The sequence below is a fragment of the Lissotriton vulgaris genome, chromosome 6 (genome assembly GCF_964263255.1).
Source record: "Lissotriton vulgaris chromosome 6, aLisVul1.2, whole genome shotgun sequence".
Classification (NCBI taxonomy): Eukaryota; Metazoa; Chordata; class Amphibia; order Caudata; family Salamandridae; genus Lissotriton; species Lissotriton vulgaris.
Window position 1 is genome coordinate 1026837042 of NC_141694.1, and position 16291 is coordinate 1026853332.

At 49.4% G+C, this 16291-nt stretch overlaps 1 protein-coding gene across 2 annotated transcripts in view; it reads right to left on the reverse strand.

Annotated features, from left to right (window-relative positions):
- Positions 1-16291, reverse strand: part of LOC147708367 (uncharacterized) — a 493742-nt gene that overhangs the window by 23442 nt on the left and 454009 nt on the right. The window lies entirely within an intron of this gene.

The following is a 16291-nucleotide window of genomic DNA, read 5'->3' on the forward strand; positions in this document are numbered from 1 at the left end:
CAATACTTATCATGAAGTAAAGTGCGTACAGTAAAAGGAGTATTAAGAAATAATACTGTAAAAGCAATTATATGGTTTCTGAGCCATAAGATACTTAAAATGGATAAAATATATACATACTTAAAATCATTGACTAAATATGCTCAACTGGTGCTTCTAAGATACGCCTACCCCGGTGTACCTAACCTAAGCCTAGTACGTGGGAAGGAGTAAGTGAGCTGCAGTTTAAGTTAAGTTAGTTTTTGCCAAGAATCTGAATCAAGAATTCTCTGAGGATCTAATCAGCTCCGTACCTTGGTTATAGAATGAAGGAGGTCTTGTATCTCTTTCTCAGGACTCGATCTCTCAGCAACCCGCGAGGGTGACTGGAAACACTGGAGCTGGATTTCTCGGTAGGAGAAAAGGCAGCATCTCTCTCAGTGCGTCAATGGGAGGGTCGGCTTCCTTCGGCACTCGCATCAGCTGGGCTTCGGATAAGTAGATAGCCGATCTGCTCCAAACCACTGTGTGTTTGCTTAAGGCAGATGCTGGTATATTTATACCTGGAAGGTGCCGAGTTTGACGTAAGGTTGGACATAAGCCGTCACTAAGAACTGGCAGTTCTTTCAGGACTCTCAGGAGTTCTAGGACAAATCAAAACAAAAGCAGGGGGAATTCCTTGGCTGCTGGAGGCTTGGTTTGTTTAAGACTGCGTTGTACTTTCTAAGAGTCTATGGGAGTAGCCTTGCCGTATTTGGACTGCATTGGCTATGACTAAATATGGATATGATTCTTATGCCTTTATAAGGATATGATTTGTTATAACCGCATAAGGGCATGAATCGGGAATATTTAAATAGGGTCCTAGATCCGATTACAACACCCACTCCACGTATAATGTCCATCATTACTAAATACTAAGCAATACTAAACATATAACGATGCATGTGTTTTCCAACCCACCCCAAAATACATAAAATGCATTTGAAATGGTATGTACACGAAAAATGAGTATCATACTGTACGCTTTCAAGCAGAGGTAACATTCAGATAATGCATATATGGTACATTGGCTGAATGATTTGCGAAATGTACATTTATGAAATGGCTCTTAATACAGAAGAGAAGGTTGAGACCATTTCATCACATAATTATACAATACTGTACATGTGCTAGAGACTGGGTGAAAATATTGTCTCTAGAATTTCTAAAAATAGAAGTTCTGTTCTCTAAGAATAGTTCTACTTTAAGCAGAGTACCATGTGCCAAAAAAAAGGGTAAATATTTTGGGAACTGGAGAAAAAATAATTTCGCTCTCGGGAAGGGAAAAAATTAGTTCCAATGTTTTTTAGAGTTCTGTTTATCAAAACTGAAGGCCGAATTCAAAGTTCAGGGAACGCTGTGTGCTCGCTATTTCAAAAGTTATTCTCGTTGTTAGGAGAGAACATTAGCTCAGATAAGCTGGTAAAAAATTTGTCTACAACAGTAGGTGAAAGTTGGACCAGGTCCGAAAAAGTAGAAATAGTGCAAATGTGCGAAGCATTGCCATCATCGGTGTCTGGATCAGCAATGTTCACGGAAGGTTGTACCTGTGTGCTGCTTTCATCTCGTACCTCATCGCCACCTAATCGTAATGGTGAGGTCTCAACGAATGCCGCCATCAGAATAGGTAGCCGCTGGGGACAACACGTTGCATGAGCCGTTACAGAACCAAGCAAAGTTTCGATATCCATAGGTACTGCGGATGGTAGTGTAAGACAGACGTCCAACACGCATTCTTCTCCACAAAGCAAGCAACGTAGAACAGGTAAGATGCAATCTTGCCAGATTGGTCTGAATGAAAGAAACCAGGTAGTATTCAGATCTCTTAGCCGAGCCGATCCGAGGACCTTAGTAATCCGTTCTCGGTATCGTATTGCTAGGATCGTTTCTTCCATTGTTGCCTGGGTTTGGTCTGTGACTTGACTTGCCATATCGTAGCAGAAGGAACAAAAATAAGATTCCTGCTACGAGTCCCAAGATCAGAGGCAGGCCACCGAACACAGAATGCACAAAATTCGGGAAGATGCCAAGAACTGCTTCGAAGGGTGCTAGCAGTCCCGAAAAAATTGTCTTAAATACATGTGCGATGCCACTGGTATCTGACATGTTTAAGATTTGACTTAACATTTCTACGAAATGCACGGGGCAGTTTGTCGATAATAGGGTATGTATCTCTGCCGCTGTCCTTGCAACTTGCAGATCATACGTCTCTTTGGACGAGGTTAAAGGCACAGTTGTCTGTAAAAGAATAGACTTCATTCTGCTTAAAGTATCAATTCGAATAGAAGAGATATCCAAAGAAGGCCATATTGCCGCCTCCATGTCTGGATTGCTGTTTGGATACAATACTTGCATACAACAAGTGACCATGGAAGTAATGCTCACGAGATAGGCTTTTCCTGGCACCATGCACCAACAGCTGCGGTCATTTATTACAACGTAGCTGCCGTTGGAAAGCTGCTGAAGAAAGATTCTATCTGTGTAGCAGGGGTGCCGTGCAGGTGGCATGAAAGGTTGTTTGATGAACCTTTGCAGGCTCCATGCAAGTTAATTCCTTGACACAGAAGTGTACCGCGTAGTGAATTTTTACAGTTGTTACCACTAAGAAATACCTCTTTCTTGCCCCCACTCCAACATCTATGTGTATAAGACAAATTCCAGGTTGACTTGATGTATCCTTTACCCAACCTTTCATACAGGCCTGCTGGTATATACTTTTGGCAGTATTGAAACTGAAAAGTTGTTATCGGGATTGGAATTGTACCATGTATTATCCATTCAATGACAGGTCTTTCTGACATTGTCAATGGTAATCTTTCTAGTTTTTCAATGCTCAGCACCGTATAGTCTGCCCCTCTTTGTGCCAAAGAGATTTGTCTATCAGTAAGGTTAGAGATAGAAAATAATGACGATGTGTTGATTAGACGCCATGGTAAAAAGACAACAGTCTCTCACAGCAGGTCCCGGCTTTCCGCCTCAGAACGATGGAAATCACACACCACACACAATAGCAATTATTGGGGGCATGAACTGGTGAGCTTTTGTACTAGCGAGGGTGTGAGGGCGGGAGGGGCTTAGCACTAATCTGCTATCCCTACTCCTGCTCCTCACCCAAGATGGCGGGACCCCAGACAGCACCTACTCGGCTGCGATGGGGTGATCCTGGCAAGATTAGGAGTAAAGTGGGCGGGATTGAGTCAGCACCGGTCCGTCAACCGGGGGGAAAGAAACGCTGTATCCCAGCGGTAAATTAGGCAGCGGGTAAGTTGTAGATCATTAAGGTAAGTATTTCAGGTGCAAATAACAGAGCAAGTTTAAAAATAAAGGACGTTTAAAAAGACAACAGTCTCTCACAGCAGGTCTCGGCTTTCCGCCTCAGGACGATTGAAATCACACACCACACACAATAGCAATTATTGGGGGCATGAACTGGTGAGCTTTTGTACTAGCGAGGGTGTGAGGGCGGGAGGGGCTTAGCACTAATCTGCTATCCCTACTCCTGCTCCTCACCCAAGATGGCGGGACCCCAGACAGCACCTACTCGGCTGCGATGGGTTGGTCCTGGCAAGATTAGGAGTAAAGTGGGCGGGATTGAGTCAGCACCGGTCCGTCAACCGGGGGGAAAGAAACGCTGTATCCCAGCGGTAATTTAGGCTGCGGGTACGTTGTGGATCATTAAGATAAGTATTTCAGGTGCAAATAACAGAGCAAGTTTAAAAATAAAGGACGATTAAAAAGACAACAGTCTCTCACAGCAGGTCCCGGCTTTCCGCCTCAGGACGATTGAAATCACACACCACACACAATACGCCTGCAACCACTTGTCGATGTCATCCCCCACACTTTAACTCGCTATCACATCCTTGGGTAGATAGAACTTAGGCTCCCGTGGAACCTCTGGTACGCTGCCACCATTGGTATTCCCTTGCGCACCTATCTGCAATGCTCGCAGCTCCAACTCTTTAAGGTGAAGCTTGTGCGCAGGTTTCTTCTCCTCCATTGCTAACCTCTTATCTTCCCTCTCTTTCTCCATTGCTAACCTCCTATCTTCCCTCTCTTTCTCCATCTTAGCAAGCTCCCATCTCAATTGCCTCTCCTCCCTCCTGTCCTCATACTCCTCTGGCGATGCACTCCTCCTAGACACACTGCTGCCTGCCCCGGAACGTCTTCCTGGCAACACTTTTTCACTAACGTCAATATTCAGTAGGTCTAGGCCTTCCGGTTTGCCCGCCTCCCCTGGTGCGCCCTCCCCCTCCTGTCGTCCATCCCCTCTCCCCTCCGGGTGGGCCATTACCCATGCTCTCAAGGCTTTACAGAGCTCCTCTCCCTTGGCTCTCCGCCCAACAGACACCCCCATCCCCTGACAGAAGTCCCTCAGCTGCACCACCATATAATCCTCGAGGTTGGCCAGCTGGAACTCCATTTTGACAGGTGGGGACCCAGATAATTCAAGGGAAAGAACTCTAGGATGTAGGTAACAAGTTAAGACAGTACTGTGCGCAACCAGTATAGACAGTGGAGGTCAACTGGCTAAGTTTGCATACACAACAGGTGTCCGATTGCGGCGCACACTGACTCACTGGAGGGCGCTGTACAGCCACAGGCCCTTATTCCGCCGCTGAACACCAATGTGAGAACTGGGGTCACCAATTCCACAGGGGGTAGCTTGGCGCGAGCAGGTAGGCACCCGAAAGCTTAGGTGTAAAGGAGCCGTGCACACACACACACTGAGACAGGAAACGCACACAATAACTGACACCACACCACTTGTTTGTTAAAATCAGTTCACTTTTATCTAGATCAAATTCAGGGTAATCAATGTAGCATCAACTCATTAGCAACAGTTCATTATCAAAGCATCAGTGAATTCATTCAGTATTTCATTAAAGAAGCAGAGAAACATTTCATGAGATAACTCTATGCAATTCTATTCTCTTACAATTCATTCAACATTTCCTTAGGCAGAAGTAAAACCATTTGTGTAAGGAAACAGGCAACATTTCATTAAACAGGTCACACTCAATTATCCTAAGCACCTCTGGGGCATATCATCACATTAGCCTAAGCAAGATCCCTGAAACAGCATGGCACATCAATAATATCCACGCTGCTCCTGCAGTCTAGAAGTAACAGTCCCCTAGTCAGGGGTTAACTCAAATAAGGAATATGCTACTTACCAGTATGCATCTGTTCTTGGCATAGAGGGCTGCAGAGTGGTACATTATGAATAGATCGCCATCTGGTGTTGGGCTCGGATGATTGCACTTTGTTTTTCTCTTGGAGAGTCTTTTGTATCTTGGTGACTCCTCCCTTGGTTGGTAGTGCGCATGGGCATCGGCTCCATCCTTAGATTGTTTTGCCATAGTAGGGTTAGATGGAGTAGTATAGTAGAATACAGATAAGAGTGCCCATGTAAGTGTATCTAAATAAGATAATGTTGGAACAGACACAGGTTTCCGGGGAGGCTGGGAGGGCATGTACCACTCTGCAGCCCTCTATGCCAAGAACAGATGCATACTGGTAAGTAGCATATTCCGTTCGAGGCATATGGGCTGCAGATGGTACATTATGAATAGACTATACAGCAGTTCTCTCCCTAGCGGTGGTCGCCCGTGTCTGTTGCAACTGTCTGAAACAATGTTTTTAATACTGCTTGTCCCACTCTAGCTTGTTGTGTTGTGTGCACATCTACACAATAGTGTTTTGTGAAGGTGTGCGGTGTAACCCAGGTAGCTGCTTTGCATATGTCATCTAGTGGAATGTTTCCCAAAAATGCCATAGATGCTCCTAGTTTACGTGTAGAGTGAGCTCTAGGAGGAACAGTTAATGTTCTCTTTGCCTTTAAGTAGCATATTTGAATGCATTTTACAATCCATCTGGCAATGCCCGCTTTGGAGATGGGATTGCCTTTATGTGTAGGAGAAAACGCAACAAATAGCTGTTTTGTCTTTCTGAAAGTTTGTGTTCTTTCTATATAGTACAATATGGCCCTTCTAACATCCAATGTATGTAGGGCTCTTTCTGCTACTGTTTGTGGTTTTGGAAAGAAAACCGGTAATTCCACTGACTGATTGATGTGGAATGCTGAAATAACCTTCGGTAAGAATTTTGGGTTTGTTCTAAGAACCACTTTATTTTGGTGTAGCTGCATAAATGGTTCTTGAATCGTAAAAGCCTGCAGTTCACTTACTCTTCTAAGTGACGTGATAGCTATGAGGAATGCCACCTTCCATGTGAGGAATTGTATTTCACACCTATGCATAGGTTCAAAGGGTGGCCCCATTAGTCTGGTAAGCACTATGTTGAGATTCCAGACTGGGGAAGGTGGTCTTCTTGGTGGAATGACTCTTTTGAGTCCTTCCATGAAAGCTTTAATTGCTGGTACTTTAAACAGTGAAAGATGTTGTCTGTTTTGTAGGTACGCCGCTATGGCTGCGAGATGAACTCTGATAGAGGTATATGCTAGGTTACATTGCTGTAAGTGTAGTAAATAGCAAATGATTTGTTTAGTGGATGCGTCCAGAGGGTTGATGTGCTCACTGTTACAGTGTATAGCAAACCTCTTCCATTTTGCTGCATAGCATGCTCTGGTGGTAGGACGTCTTGCTTGTTTAATGATTTCCATGCATTCTGGTGGTAAATCTAAATACCCAAACTCTATGACTTCAGGAGCCAGATCGCTAGGTTCAGTTGTTTGGGATCTGGGTGCATTATTTCTCCATGGTTCTGTGTAAGATGCATGGGTAATAATCTTAGCTTTTGATGTGGTACTTGTGAGAGTTGTAGCAGCGTGGTGAACCACGGCTGTCTTGCCCACGTGGGTGCCACTAGTATCATTGTCATTGAGTGTTGCTGCAGTTTCCGAACCAGTAACGGAATTAATGGTAGAGGAGGGAATGCGTAAGCAAATTTGTTGGACCAATTTATCCACAGTGCATTGCCCTGGGACCGATGGTGTGGGTACCTGGATGCGAAGTTTTTGCATTTTGCGTTCTGATGATTGGCAAACAGATCTATCTCTGGTTGCCCCCATTTTTGGAAGAATGGCTGCAGTATTTGGTCGTGCAGCTCCCATTCGTGTACTTGTTCTGACTGTCTGCTTAGGATGTCTGCTATCTGATTTTGAACTCCTGGTAGGTGTTCCGCTAACAGGTAGATCTTTTGAGGAATGGCCCATCTCCATATGTCCTGTGCTAGTCTGGACAGTTGGAGAGAGTGTGTCCCCCCCTGTTTTTGAATATAATACATTGCAGTCATGTTGTCTGTTCTGATCAGGACTGCTTTGCTTGTTATTTGCATTTGGAAAGCTTTTAGTGCTACAAATATTGCTAATAGTTCTAGGTAGTTGATGTGCAGTTTCTTTTGCTGCACACTCCACTTCCCCTGCACTGTGTATCTGTCCATGTGCGCTCCCCATCCGGAGAGCGATGCGTCCGCTGTTATTATCACTTGTGGAATTGGCTCTAGGAACGACCGTCCCTTGGAAATGTTTTCTGTGTTCCACCACTTCAGAGAGCGATACGTCCGGTCGTTTACCAACACCAGATCTGTAATCTGACCTTGAGCCTGATTCCACTGTGTCGCTAGACACTCTTGTAGTGGGCGCATTTGTAGTCTGGCATGTGGTATTAGCAGTATGCAGGAGGACATCATGCCTAATAGTTGCATAAACACTCGTGCTGGTAGTGAGTGTTGTGGTTGAAATCTTTGTATTAACCCGACCATTGTCTGTACTCTGATTGGGTTGGGGTATGCTATTGCCTTTTCTGTGTCTACTGTAGCCCCCAGGTATTGCTGAATCTGGTTTGGTTGCAGGTGTGATTTTTTGTAGTTCACCGTGAACCCTAGGTGGTGCAGCAATTGAATTGTCTTCTGTGTGTTGTGAAGACATTCTTCTTTTGACTTGGCCTTTATTAGCCAGTCGTCCAAGTATGGGAAGACATGTATTTGTTGTCTTCTTAGGTGTGCTGCCACCACAGCTAGGCATTTTGTGAAAACTCTTGGTGCTGTTGTGACACCGAAGGGAAGGACTTTGAACTGATAGTGTTGTCCTTCTAACACAAACCTTAGGTATTTCCTGTGGGCTTTGTGAATTGGGATATGAAAGTAAGCGTCTTTTAGATCCAGTGTAGAAAGAAAGTCCCCTTTCTTCAGTAAAGGGAGTACTTGTTGGAGCGTGACCATGTGGAAATGCTCCGAATTTATGTAAGCATTGAGAGGTCTGAGGTCTAATATTGGTCTTAGGGACCCGTCCTTTTTGGGGATCAGGAAGTATAGAGAGTATACTCCTGTTCCTTGTTGATCTTTTGGAACCTTCTCTATTGCATGCTTTTGTAGAAGTGCTAGAACTTCTTCTCTTAACAATGTCAGATGATCTTGACTCATTGGACGCTGTTTGGGGGGGATGTTTGGTGGGGTAGCTGTGAGTTCTAGGCAATAACCATGTTGGATAATTTGTCTCACCCACTTGTCTGATGTGATGTTCTCCCAGACAGGTAGGAACTGTGATAGACGTCCCCCGACCGGTGTTATGTGGTCTGGGGGGAGTTCTATGAAGTCACTGTTTTGGTGTTGAGGCGTTGCGGTTGTTATTATTTCCGCGGCCTCTACCCTTATTGTTGTTACCTCAGTAACTGCCTCTTGAATTACCTCTGGGTGATGTTGGTGTGAAAGAGGTGGATTGCTGATTCGTTCCTGTATTCTTTGAGCCCCCTCTATAGGTGGATCTACGAAAGGAACCTCTGTGTGTTGGCTGTTGCAATGCTCCCATTGACTTAGCCGTTTCTGTATCTTTCTTCATTTTTTCTAAGGTCTCGTCTGTGCTTGAGCCAAACAGTGTCTTCTGATCAAATGGTTTGTTCAGTAGGGCTGTTTGTACTTCTTGTTTGAATCCTGAGATTCTAAGCCATGCATGCCTTCTTAGCATGACACTGGTGTTAATAGATCTTGCTGCAGTGTCTGCTGCGTCTAATGCACACTTAATGGAAGTATTGGTTATTATTTTACCTTCCTGTATTAATTGATCTGCCTTCTTCTGATGTTCTTTTGGGAGATGTGTGAGGAGTTTTTCTAACTCATCATAATGTGCCCTGTCGTAACGTGCGAGTAGTGCTTGTGTATTGGCTATACGCCAGCTATTCGCTGCCTGTGATGCTACTCTTTTGCCTGATGCATCTATTAATTTTGATTCTTTATCTGGTGGAGGAGCCTCTCCTGTAGATAATGAATTTGCTCTTTTACGAGCGTTTGAGACCACCAGCGAGTCTAGAGGTACATGCCCTTTAATAAATATTGGGTCCTTTGGAGCCGCGTTGTATTTTTTATCAATTCTTGGGTTTAACACCCTGGCTCTCACTGGGTTTTCGAATATTTCCTCTGTGTGACTAAGAAGACCCTTCAACATAGGAAGAGTACCTGATGTTCTCTGTGCATTAGGTAGAGTCTCTAACAAGAAATCCTCTATTTGAGGTTCTGTATGCATATCTAGTTTGTGATATTTTGCTGCCCTATTAATGAGCTGCACAAAACCTGTGTTATCATCAGGTGGTGAAGGCTTTGAGGGATATAGCTCTGGGTCGTTGTCCTCATCTGACCCTACATCATAATTTTCCCATGGGTCCTCCTCATCTAGGATAGTTTCGTCATCCTCTTGAGGTTCTCCCTCCCCTAGATCACTGTCTACATCTGACTGAGGTGTAGCTGGTCTTGGTGTGGAGGGTGTAGGAATATTTGGCCTATTGTGAGGAATAGGAGAAGAGGGTGTGACTCTAGGTCGAGGAGAAGCAGGAGGAGTTATATTTGTCCCCATTGTTCTCTTTTTTGAAGGAAGAGGTTTATCTTCTGACTGTTCACTCTTTCTCTTCTTCGTGACCACTTTCCCAGTTTGTGGATCAATAAACAAGATCTTTTGTTTGGGATCTGTTTGTTGCTCCTGAATCGGTACCGAAGATCCTGGTTCCGAGAGCTGTTTTTGTTTTCGATCGTCAGATCTTGTTGTCTTCGACACCGAATGTCTGCTCGATTCCGACTTTCTGGGTATCGAGTGTCTTTTGGGCGATAGATCATATTTATGTTTCGACATGGAATGTTTCGATACTGAGCTTTCCCTTGTTTGTTGCCTCGGTGCCGAAGTCGATGTCGCCCTTTTCTCGGATCCGACATGGTGGGAGTCCGAGTGTTTCGGTTTCAGTTTCGGTTTCGTTGCCGGGCCCGAGGGCGGGGCGTCGGAAACTTTTTTCTGCGGTTTGACCGGGCCCGAGGGCGGGGTCGTTACCGCACGGGGTCGGTTTTTCGGTAAGGGGACGTTGTCACTCACGGTTTGTTGCTCGATGAGTTCTTCGACTTCCGACTGGTCCCCTTCCGACCCCGACTGGTCCTCTTCTTCCTCGATTTGCTCGTCTCCGAACAGCTCCGGGATCGCCTCCGCCTGCATTCTGGGAACCTCGTGTCTTCGAGCTCGACGATTTCTAATCGTTAGCTTGGAGGAGAATGCTGCACAGGCTTCGCAGTCCCTGGATTCGTGTTCAGGCGATAGACAGAGGTTGCACACCTCGTGTAGGTCCTTGTGTGGGAACTTAGCACCACACGTTGGACATTTTTTGAATGGAGTCCTTTCCATGGACTCCGGGCTTGACTGCGTCGAGAAAGGCCTCCTGTTCTTCGACGTAGATCCAAGTTTTTCTCTTCGATTTTGAATTTGCAACGCGTCGGAATGGAAATGAACGCGTTCGATAACAATACCGTCGAATTGGAAAGGGAATACGCGCCGATAAATCACTTTCTTCTGAAGTTGATCTGGAGCGTCTCGATCCTCATCCGAACCCGATGGCGGAAAAAAACAATCTAAGGATGGAGCCGGTGCCCATGCGCACTACCAACCAAGGGAGGAGTCACCAAGATACAAAAGACTCTCCAAGAGAAAAACAAAGTGCAATCATCCGAGCCCAACACCAGATGGCGATCTATTCATAATGTACCATCTGCAGCCCATATGCCTCGAACACAACAGTTACTGTGGGCCCAGTTCCGGGGGCTGGTAGGCCGGTTCCTGCTCACCTTGATGATCGAGGACCCACAGGGGGTTAAACAGGGCCAACTGGGCCCAGGTCCAGCTTTCACCGGGGGAGGGGCGAGCACAGGGCTGCCTAATTACCTCGGCAAGCTTCTCCGCAGCCCTGCAGCCCCCTTGACTCCGGCCCTCCCCTGGGGGGTAGATTACCTTATGGCACAGTCCTCCTCGCGTCGCCAGGCGGGCTCCCCGGGTCGTGTTCCCGGCCTGCCGCAATTCAGGGGGCTCGTGCTCTCCCTCGAACCCACTCGCTACTGCTTCGGCCGGTCCTGGCTCTTCCGGGGCTTCACGAGGTGTTTGGACCAATCCAGGATAGTCCCTGGGAGGTGTGGTGTCGGCCGCCAATCACAGTGCGGCCGGCTAGGTTGGTGCGTCCGCGGGGCCAATAGTAGAGCAGCAAGGGCGGGGGAGCGGCCAATGACGGGGCCGGGCGCCCCCGTCATGTGATGAGGGTGATGGCGGCTTCGGGCCTAGCGCGGCCTACTGACGAGATGCGGCGGCCCTCTCCTGGCTCCGAGGGCCGCCTGGACGATGCGGGCAGCAGTGGGGGGCCTCAACAGCCCAGCGCCGGGCTGCAGCGGTGATGGCGGCCCTCAGAATGCTTCCAGGCGGCGCGAGGCAGCGCCAGCAATCCCCGGGCTGCGGCGGTGATGGAGACGGCGCTCAGATGGCTGAATGCAGGCCGCAGCGCTAGCGGTGACACAGGGGAGACCCGGGCTGCCGCGGTGAAACAGGTATGCGGCGCTTCAGTTAATACAGCGCTTCCAGAGGCAGAGGAGCGCTTGGCCAGTATAACGCTCAGGGATGCCCAGCGCTTGGAGGCACAACAGTGGTCTCCAGAGTCACAACAGTTCTGCAGGTTACAGCGCTTCTCAGGGGGCACAGCGGGAGAGCGCTTTGGGGGCAATTTAGGCAGTTCAGGCCACACAACTGTGGCAGGACAACACTGGGGCACAGGTTGAGCTGGGAGGGCGCATGGATGGGACAGAGCCAATACCTGGTTGATCCCCAGCAGTCCCTCTTGCTGATTGGTGTTCTTCTTGGCGCTTGATAGTTCCTGCGCCCTTTCCAGGTAGTTTCTTGGGGGGGGGGGGGGTTGAGTTGGTGGCTTGAGGACAGGCTGGTTCCTGTAGCTCACTGCAGGTGGGTACCTGGGTTCCCCCCACGCTGGGCCAGATCAGTGGGTTTGGTCAGAGTCCCTTACTCAACTTGGAAGGCAGTGCCTAGGCCCAGTCACTCCCAGTGGATAGGTTCCTCCCCTAGGCCCTACCGCCTAAGACTACTGCGTAGGTTCCCCCAGGTCAGTGATGCCCCAACTGACTAAAAGATTTCCCTCCTTTCCTTAAGTATTCCTAGGTCAGGTGACCACTCTCTAAGGCGGCAAAAGAAGACCCCTTCCCTATTCCGGAAGGTTCCAGGAGCTTCCCCAGTCTAGCTATGGGCAGAAAAGGCGGGCTGGTTTAGCAACAGTATCTTAAGGTCCCAGCCAGCTCCTGGCTACTAGGGTGCAACTAAAAAGATGACTCCGCAGTAGCAGGGGCCTGTGGCAGCAATGTTGTTAGGAGAGAGCACCTGCACCTTAATCAATCAATCAATCAATCAATCAATCAAGAACATTTATATAGCGCGCTACTCACCCGGAGGGTCTCAAGGCACTTGGCGGGGGGGGTCCGCTACTGCTCGAACAGCCAGGTCTTGAGCTGCTTCCTGAAGGCGAGGTGGTCTTGGGTCAGGCGGAGGTGGGTCGGGAGGGAGTTCCAAGTCTTGGCGGCCAGGTAGGAGAAGGACCTTCCTCCTGTGGTGGCTCTTCGGATGCGGGGGATGGCGGCGAGGGCGTGGCTGGTCGATCGGAGCTGAAGAGTGGGAGTGTAGAAGTTGAGGCGGCTGTTGAGGTATCTTGGGCCTTGGTTGTGTAGGGCTTTGTGTGCGTGGGTGAGGAGGCGGAAGGTGATTCTCTTGTTGACCGGGAGCCAGTGCAGGTCTCTCAGGTGTCCGGAGATGTGGCTGTGTCGGGGGATGTCGAGGATGAGTCTTGCTGAGGCGTTCTGGATCCGCTGGAGTCTCTTCTGGAGCTTGGCGGTGGTTCCGGCGTAGAGGGCGTTGCCGTAGTCCAGTTGGCTGGTGACGAGGGCCTGGGTGACCGTCTTTCTGGTCTCGGTGGGGATCCAGCGGAAGATCTTCCGTAGCATGCGCAGGATGTTGAAGCATGACGAGGAGACGGCGTTGACTTGTCTGGTCATGGAGAGGGAGGAGTCCAAGATGAAGCCCAGGTTGCGTGCGTGGTCCGTTGGTTTGGGTGCGCTGCCCAGGGCGGGGGGCCACCAGGAGTCGTCCCAGGCGGAGGGTGAGGAGCCCAGGATGAGAACTTCCGTCTTGTCTGAGTTCAGTTTCAGGCTGCTGTCCCTCATCCACTTGGCTACGTCTTTCATCCCTTCGTGTAGGTTAGCTCTGGCGGTGGCAGGGTCGTTGGTGAGGGAGAGGATCAGCTGGGTGTCGTCGGCGTAGGAGATGATGTTGAGGTTGTGTTGGCGTGCGATGGCCGCAAGGGGGCTCATGTAGACATTGAAGAGGGTGGGACTGAGCGAGGAGCCCTGGGGAACGCCGCAGCTGACTTCGGTGGCTTCTGATCTGAACGGTGGTAGGCGGACTCTCTGTGTCCTTCCGGCGAGGAAGGAGGTGATCCATTCTAGTGCCTTCTCCTGGATTCCGACATTGCTGAGACGCTGCGCTAGGGTGCGGTGGCAGACAGTGTCGAACGCCGCGGAGAGGTCCAGGAGGATGAGGGCCGCTGTTTCCCCGTTGTCGAGCAGGGCTCGGATGTCGTCAGTGGCTGCGATGAGGGCGGTCTCGGTGCTGTGGTTGGCCCGAAAGCCTGACTGTGAGAGGTCGAGGGATCCGTTCGTCTCGAGGAAGGCGGCCAGCTGCTTGTTGACGTTCTTCTCGATGACTTTGCCCGGAAACAGGAGGAGCGAGATGGGGCGGTAGTTTTTGAGTTCGGTGGGGTCTGCTGTTGGTTTCTTCAGTAGAGCGCTGAGTTCGGCGTGCTTCCAGCTCTCCGGGAAGGTGGCGGTGTCAAAGGAAGTGTTGATGATGTCTCGCAGATGGGGTGCGATGATAGCGTCGGCTTTGTTGAAGACGTGGTGAGGGCAGGGGTCGGTTGGGGTTCCGGAGTGGATGGAGTTCATCGTACGGATGGTGTCTTCGGTGGTGATTGGGGTCCAGTCGCGGATGGTGGTGGTGGGGGGCGTTGGTGCAGTCGTGGGGTGCGTCGGTTGTGTGCTGAAGCTGTTGTGTATGTCTGCGATCTTGTTGTGGAAGTAGGAGGCGAGGGAGTTGCAGAGGTCTTGCGATGGGGTGATGTCGTTGTTTCCGGCGCTGGGGTTGGAGAGCTCTTTGACGACGGTGAAGAGTTCCTTGCTGTTGTGTGCATTGCTGTCCAGTCGTACCTTGAAAGCAGTTTTCTTGGTGGCGTGGATCAGTTGGTGGTGTTTTCGGGTGGCGAGCTTGAGGGCGGTCATGTTGTCTGGTGTCGGGTCTCTGCGCCATGCTTTCTCGAGGGCTCGGCAGTTCTTCTTGGAGCTCTTGAGTTCGTCGGTGAACCAGGATGCTCTCTTGCTGCCGGGTCTGCTAGGCGGGGTCCTCAGTGGGGCGAGGTCTTCTGCGCAGTTGCTGATCCACTTCGTGAGGTTGTTGGCGGCCTGGCTGGGGTTCGCTGAGCTGGTGGGTGGGTCCTGGCTCAGGGATGCGGCGAGCTGGTCGGCTGTGATCTTGTTCCAGCTTCTGCGTGCAACCTGTTGCTGGTGGTGGTGGGTTGTGGTTCTTCTGAAGCCGAAGTGGACGCAGCTGTGGTCCGTCCAGTGGAGTCCGGTGGCGTGGCTGAAGATGATGTCCTTGCTGGAAGAGAAGACGGCGTCGAGTGTGTGTCCGGCGTAGTGGGTGGGGGTGGTCACCAGCTGTTTGAGACCGAGGTTGGCGAGGTTGTCCAGCAGAGTGGTGGTGTTGCGGTCGTTGTTGTTCCCCAGGTGGAAGTTGAGGTCCCCGAGGAGGATGTAGTCAGCGGAGGGGAGGGCGTGTGGGCTGATGAAGTCGGCGATGTCTTCGCTGAATTGTGTGCGTGGTCCCGTGGGTCTGTAGATGAGGGTGCCTCTGAGGGTGGTCTTGGGGTCGGTGTGGATCTGGAAGTGCAGGTGTTCGGCAGTTGTGAGGGTGTCGTCGGTGTTGGTTGTGATGCGGATGGTGTTCCTGTGGATGATGGTGATGCCTCCTCCCGTCTGGTTGGTGCGGTCCCTCCGGGTGATCTTGTATCCGTCCGGGATGGCGATGTCGGGTACTGAGGCACCTTAGCACTGATTAGCAGTGGTAAGGTGCCCAGAGACCTAGGCTCAACAAAAAAAGGTGGTGGAAAAACCAAAGCAAGGGAGAAAAAAAATGGGGAAAGACCACCCTAGGGCTGACCGGTCTAACATCCTTCATATAATATTGTCTCCGGACGGCCATGACAGCACTATATCCCTCTTCCCCGCAGAACCACCTGCACTTAGAGCACTACAAATACTACTCAGTAGTACCACCGCAGGAACCTCATTACAAGATTGTACAATGCGGCTCAAAGTGATGGGCAATAACCCAAACCACAGCTTTGGACAAATGGAATAATACCCTTGACACTCCACTGACACCAGAGGATTGGGTTTTTTGTTGTATGCTGACAGGTATGCTCACGTCAAATTGTAACCTGCAAAATATCCATTTCAGGTACTTACAGCAAATGTTTTATTGTTAGACTGTTCCGATATGGTTTGAGAAGAGAAGCAACCTGCTTGAGATGTAAGGCCACAGAAGCAGATGGGATAATATCCAGCGATACTGGACACAGGTGGTGCAAGACTTGTCTACCATGGTGATGGAAAAGGTGGTCTGCATCCCCCAGATGTGCTTATTCGGACTAGCCAAAAACCCAGCAACAGGCTGAAGGTAGGTTTGTAGCAGTGGCGTTACTGTTCGCAAAACGAAGGGCGGCCATGCACTGGGGGAAACGATTGGCACCAAAGGCCAAACAGTGGAAAACTGATATGATCTACTGCAAAGAACAGCTGGCATTCTATGCCGAGGAACTGTCACTACCCTCACGCCTTTGACGTGTGTGGTCCACTCACAGTTTCTAACTATCAAATCCAGATCTGACCAAGTGAATCGTGATGT